Source organism: Dipodomys merriami, unplaced genomic scaffold (assembly GCF_024711535.1).
Source record: "Dipodomys merriami isolate MVZ:Mamm:240054 unplaced genomic scaffold, mDipMer1.0.p SCAF_214, whole genome shotgun sequence".
In the NCBI taxonomy this organism is placed as follows: domain Eukaryota; kingdom Metazoa; phylum Chordata; class Mammalia; order Rodentia; family Heteromyidae; genus Dipodomys; species Dipodomys merriami.
This window is the reverse complement of record NW_027203538.1, coordinates 292,907-300,227: the sequence shown is the minus strand read 5'-3', so window position 1 is coordinate 300,227 and position 7,321 is coordinate 292,907.

Genomic DNA, 7,321 nt, shown 5'->3' with positions numbered 1-7,321 from the left:
GAAGTTAAATACCAGCACAATTCAATAAGTAAGCATTGTCATAAATTAATGACTGAAGCATTCATAATGTGGCCTTAACCAAAATGAAAATGTGAACTCAACATTTTTGCAAAGCAGTTATATAGTACATTTTAATTAGTGTCTGATGAGTCAAGATGTAAGGGGTTTTAGCATACAAACTAATCTCACATATTATATTTGTTCCCTAATTTGTTCCCTAATTGAATACCATTTATGTCTCAAATTGTATATTAAAGACACATAAAAGAAACCAATTCATAAATTTGGATGGATGATATACCAGTTAAGGTCCCAGCAGGAAACAGATGGTTTTTACAGTGTTTAAGTGAATTGAATCTCAGAGAGAGAGAGAGAGAGAGAGAGAGAGAGAGAGAGAGAGAGAGAGAGAGAGAGAGAGAGAGAGAGAGAGAGAGAGAGAGAGAGAGAGAGAGAGAGGGAGAGAGAGAGAGAGGGAGAGAGAGAGAGAGAGGGAGAGATAGAGACAGAGACAGAGACAGACAGAGACAGATACAGAGACAGAACACAGAGGTGAAGGTAAAATTATGGATACCACAAGAAATAGAGAAATAATTAGGAAATATCAATCTCAAGAGGCATGGAGCGCCTGAGCTGAAGGAACAAGAAGAGCTAGAAAGAGAATTCTGTGGAGGAGAATCAGGACCCATTGGTGCCCAGAAAAGCACTGATTTCCAAAATAAACACCAAGAATTTAGTAAGTATAAGTACGCAGGTAGTTTTTAGTGGCCATCTTTATCAAGTGCTGAATACAACAGAAAGGAAGGAGACAAGGTCGGTATAATAATCCAATCACCAAGGTTCAAACCCAAAGGTACAGAATAGGAAAGAGAAAAAATGAGAATAAATAAAAAAAAGGTCTGGGGTGGGAAAGGAGATAAAAATAAAATATAAAGGGTCGTTGAATAAAACATAATTGCAGTGCAAAAGTCATTTTTAAAGTGCTTGAGTGTGATAAAATAAAAGAGATGATAAAACTTCTCTTTATGGGAACTGTTCACTATATGCATGAAACTGTTTCGTCTACCACATTTCAGCTTTAAGTATTTTTTTAATTCATATAAGTGCACGCAATAAAGTGCAATTACACTCAATTAAAGTTCCAGTGCAATCAAAGCACACTGAAAATAAATGGTACAAAGCAAATCTTTGGTGTTGTTTTTGTTTGCATTTACTGGTATTTTGGCTCTGTGAAGTTCTAATCTGTTATTAGAGGATAAAAGGAAATATTTGAATTAGTTATGTAGCTTGCCCAATGGATAAATTATAACATCAGACTACTTGCACTATTGCATGTGCAAATCTGAAATTTGAAATGACATAGAAAATAAATAATAAACATGTAGGTTTTAATGGATAATTATATGTGTGTGTTTTTATGTGTATGCATATTTGCTTCAATAGTGGTTTATGGAGAAAATTAAGATAGATGTAAAGTCCTTAGAATATTCAGTGTTACCCTGTCAAGCAAAATCGTTAATGGAACTTAAAAATAAAATACAATATTCACTTTAATTTCCTACTATATATGAATGCTACTGGTCCATTTACCTTTTACACTCGACTATATTAGAATTCTAAAGAAAATTAGCAAAAATAAGTATCCTAGTAAAGAATCATTTTTTTTCCGTTTGCTAAGAAATTCAACCTATCAGGTTTTGTGATGTGTATAAACATCAAAAAGATTGCACTATTGGCTTCTATTTCTAATATTTGTACTCTAAATGAAGATGCAAGTCTATATACTCACATATGCATACATGTACATGCATTACATGTACACATTCACAAACTAATGGAATGAGTTCTAGAACCAAAACTAAATAATAAGTAATCAGAAAATAATTTAAAGGAAATATTTTTACATCAAAACTTGGCACATAATGTAAGTATTATCTAAGAGGAGGAGGAAGAATCTCAACAAATAAAAAATAGATTAGAAGTAAAATTAGTTAAGGAAAATATATATACACATGCCATATATTTCATTTAAAGTCACCGAGTGGATGCTGTTTCTAGAATAAGAAATTTTAAGGGAAAAAGTTTGTAGTATATCCAGATAATTTTGTAAAAGCAGGATAGGTCTAATTGAGAATGAACTTACAGTGAATAATATTCTAAGGCAGTAGTAAATCATTGAAGCTGTTTATACAACGAAATAGTCCATTGTATAAGTTTAGTGTAAATTAATCTGTTAAAGACTAGAACCAGAAAATAAGACACTCTCAAAGAGATACAGGATGTAGGGGTTTTAGAAACTAATAAAAATGGTAAATATAAAGAAGGAAGAAGTTACTAGAATAATTTAGGAAAAATAAGACAGATTTGCTTTTTGTTTAGAGTAAGACCCCAATGTGCAATGAGAATTAAAGATGAGTTAAAGATGGTTTCAGGATCTAAATATGGTTGTTACAATGATGTCAGCAGTGGGAAACCAAGATGGACAAAAATCTATTTTGAAAATAATCAACATATAAAAGGGTTGCAGGAATAACTCCAGTAGTAGAGTGCCTGCCTAGCAAGTACAAAGTGCTGGGTTCAATTCCCAGGACCATCACAAACCTCCTCTTGTCTTTTGAAATACACAATTTATTTGTATTAACTGCAGTCACTGTCCAATACAAAAGAATACCAGAATTTATTTATTTTTTAGTTTGATAAATCACTCCCCTTTTTCTCTCAACATAGCCAACCTAGTATTAACCAACATGTTACAGACTCCATATATGAATTTAACTTCAATATTCCACATATAAGTCAGATTATATTTTGTCTCTTTATGCCTAAATTATTTCATTTAATACGATAATCTCTAGGTCTTTTCATATTGATACAAATGAAAACATTTGCTGTGTTTTGAGAACTATAATGTCCAGTAAAAGTAGCTGAAGATGAAACAAAAAGTTTTTCAATCTATATTCATAGATGAGAATAATAACCATTGTTTAAAAGTCCATATTATTCAAAACAATTATAGACATAATGCTGTCTTTACAAAAATTCTAATAACATTCTTCACAGAGATAGGAAAAGTATTTATAAAATTTCTATGGAACCAGAGATTATCTTGAATAGCCATAGTAATCTTGATTTCAAAAGCACAATCAAAGCCAGGTGATGTTGCCTCATGCCTGTAATCCTAGCTACTCAGGAGGCTGAGATCTGAAAATCAGTTAGCCCGGGCATAAAAGTCCATGAGACATTGATCTCCAATAAAAACCATTAGAAAACCTGAAGTGGTACTGTGGCTCAATATGTAGAGTGCTTGCCTTGAGCTGAAGAGCGTTGGAACAGCGCACAGGCCCAGAGATCAAGCACCATGACTGACAAAAACAAAAACAAACAGAAACACAATCAAAGCTGGGGGCATCACATTACTAGATTTTACAATATATTATAAATCTGTCATAATCAGAACAGCATGTAATTTTACAAAAAATACACACATAGAACAATGGAATGGAATAGAATAAATGAACTCATACATCTACAGTCAGTTGATTTTTGAACAATGTACTAAGAATACTAAATCAGGAAAAAAACAATAACTTCAATAGTATTGGAATACCTAGATGAATTCATGCAGAAGAATGATAATGAATAATTGTGGTATTTTTATACAAAAACCAACTAAAATAGATGGCATCTGAGCACCATTGTTTCATGCCTAGAAACTGAGCAACTCAGGAGCTTGATAACCAGAGGAACATGGTTTCAGCACAGACAAAGTGCTAAAGTCTTCTAGACTCCATCCCCAAAATAATCAGTAACAAAACAAAACAAAACGTTGTGGGAGACATTGCAGTAAAGCTACAGCCCAGCAAGTGTGAAGCCCTGAGTTCAAACTATAGTTCCTCCAGGACAAAAAAAGATAACAGATAACCCAGGAAAAAGTTATATTGCTCTGTACTCAGTCATTTCAATCTGGTATGTTAAGTGTATTTTGGGGGATATTTTGACCGTAACATGGCAATATTATGTAATATTATATTTAAACTTTTATTCTGTTACAATTATAGTAAGTGTAAAGTTTCTTAAGGCTGTGTAATATAGAAAAGAAATGATGGTGGTGGTAATGGTAGTAGAATGCACTGAGTTGATAAGGATGCAATCTCACCTTATTCAGAGAGTTATTTATTTATTTATTTATTTATTTAATTTTATTTGTGACATTCTGTACAGAGGGGTTACAATTACATGGGCAGGATAATGCATACATTTCTTACCAAGCATTGCAGCCTCCTCCTTTGTTTACCCTTCACATTCCTTCCCAGCCTCCCCCTTCCCCTTCCAATTCCAATCCTTTTCCTTCCCAAAATTCCCCCCCCCCCACGTCACCGACTTGGTAAAGCTCCTTTTGGACGTGACAACTTGTACTTCTCATTGTTGCAACAGGTCCACCTGTATCCTTAAACAACTGGTTTTTCCCCAACTCCTCCACAAATTATACTGACATCAAATATAGTGAAAGCAGGGGTGATACTGTGGGGGAGGGACATACAAAGCAACAAAGAAATAATCTTATAAATGCATTAGAAACACGTGCATGAAAGAAAAAAACATTAAAATACATACCTAAGGGTTCATTTTCCTGACATCACATTATCTGACCTTTTCTGCTTGACTCATACATATACTAGATATTGCAAATAAAGGAAACCATGGGACCTATGTTTCTTTGGGCCTGGCTTACTTCACTTAATATAATTTTTTCCAAGTATTTCCATTTCCTAACAAATGGGGCAATGTCATTCTTTCTGATGGAGGCATAAAATTCCATTGTGTATATATACCACATTTTCTTGATCCAATCATCTACTGAGGGGTATCTGGTTTGTTTCCATATCTTAGCTATGGTAAATAATGCTGCAATAAACATAGTTGTGCTGGTAGCTTTAGTGTGGTCTTGTTTGTAAATATTTGGGTAAATGCCCAAAAGTGGGATTGCTGGGTTATAGGGGATTTCTATGTGAAGTCTTTTGAGGAACCTACATACTGCTTTCCAAAGTGGTTAAACAAGTTTACATTCCCACCAACAATGAAGTAAGGTTCCTTTCTGTCCACATCCCCTCCAGCATCTGTTGTTGTTAGAGTTCTTGATTTTTGCCGTTCTAACTGGAGTGAGGTGATATCTCAATGTTGTTTTGATTTGCATTTCTTTTATGGCTAGGGATGTTGAACATTTCTTCATGTGTCTATTGGCCATCCTTCTTTCTTCTTCAGAGAAGTTTCTCTTTAAGTCTTTCGCCAACTTATTTATTGGGCAGTTCATTCTTTGAGGATTTGTTGTTGGGGGGTTTAATTTTTGGAGTTACAAGTATATTTTAGATATGAGACCCTTGTCCGTTGTATGGCTAGTAAAGATCTTCTCCGAATCCGTGGGCTTTCTATTGATCTTGCTAGCTATGTCATTTGCCATGCTGAAGCTCTGCAACATTATGCAATCCCATTTGTCCAACCTTTCTTTGATTTGTTGTGTTTCTGGGTCTCTATTCAGAAAATTTTGGCCTGAGCCAAGGAGACCTAGGGTTTCTCCTATTCCATCCTGTAATGTTTTCAGAGTGTCTGCTTTTACTTCGAGGTCTTTGATCCATTTGGAGTAGATTCTGGTGCAGGGTGATATATAAGGATATAGCTTTAGTTTTCTAAATGTAGTTAACCAATTTTGCCAGCACCATTTACTGAAGAGGCTATCTTTCTTCCATTCTATTGTTTTAGCTCCCTTATCGAAGATTAGATGGCTATAGGTCTGTAGGTTCATTTCTGGGTTTTCAATTCTATTCCATTGGTTCTGAGGTCTGTTCTTATGCCAATACCAAGCTGTTTTGATTACTATGGCTTTATAGTAGAGTTTGAAATTTGGTATTTATATTCCTCCAGCATTGTTTTCCCGTTGAGGAGCGATTTTGCTATTTGGGGTCTTTTATTGTTCCATGTGAATTTTTGGATTGCCTCTTCTATTTCCTTGAAGAATGACATTGGGAATTTTTATAGGTATTGCATTGAATTTGTAAATAGCCTTGGGAAGTATTGCAATTTTTCACGATGTTAATCTTTCCAATCCAGGAGCATGGGAGGTTTTGCCATTTTTTAAGTTCGGTGTTGATTTCCTTTTTCAAGATTTTAAAGTTTTCATCATAGAGGTCCTTCACTTCTTTGGTTAAGTTAATTCCCAGGTATTTTTTTTTTGTGGGGCTATTACAAATGGAGTTGCTTTCCTAATTTCAGCCACACTTTTCTCATTGTTGGCATACAGAAAAGCCATTGATTTTTGGGTTTCAATTTTATAACCTGCTACTTTGCCAAATTTTTGAATCAGCTTGAGTATTTTGCGAGTGGAGTCATTGGGATTCTTTAAATACAAGATCATGTCAACTGCAAAGAGGGAGAGTTTTATTTCTTCTTTCCCTATTTGGATCCCCTTTATGTCTGCATCTTGTCTTATTGCTGTAGTTACGCATTCTAATACTAGATTGAAGAGAAGTGGAGAGAGTGGGCATCCTTGTCTTGTTCCTGAGTTAAGAGGAAATGGCTTTAGTTTTTCACCATTGAGTATAATGCTGGCTGTAGGTTTGTCATATACAGCATTTATTGTATTGAGGAATGTTCCATGGATTCCTAATTTAGCCTAAACCTTCATCATAAAGTGGTGTTGGATCTTGTCGAATGCTTTTTCTGCATCTATTGAGATAACCATGTGGTTCTTATTCTTGCTCCTGTTGATGTGATGAATAATATTAATTGATTTGCGTATATTGAAACAGCTTTGCATCTCTGAAATGAACCTGTTTGATCGTGGTGTATGATTTTTTGGATGAATTGGTGAAGTCGATTGGCCAAAATTTTGTTGAGAAGTTTTGCATCAATGTTCATCAAAGAAATGGGCTATAGTTCTCTTTCTCTGATGAGTCCCTGCCTGGTTTTGGGATGAAGGTTATGATGGCTTCTTAGAATGTGTTCGGTAGTGAGCTTTCTCTTTCAAATTCATTGAAGAGTTGGAGGAGTATTGGTGTGAGCTCTGCTTTGAAGGCCTTGTAGAATTCCACTATAAAACCATCTGGTCCTGGACTTTTCCTAGCTGGGAGGTCTCTTATTGCTTTTTCTATTTCAATGCTTGGTATGGACCCGTTAAGCTAGTTTAAATCATCTTGGTTTAGTTTTGACATGTCAATATTTGCTAGGAAAAGGTCCATTTCTGTCAAGTTCTCAAACTTATTAGCATAAAGTTGTGAGAAATATTCCCTTATAATGTTCTGAATCTTGGTTGTTTCCGTGGTGATGTTTC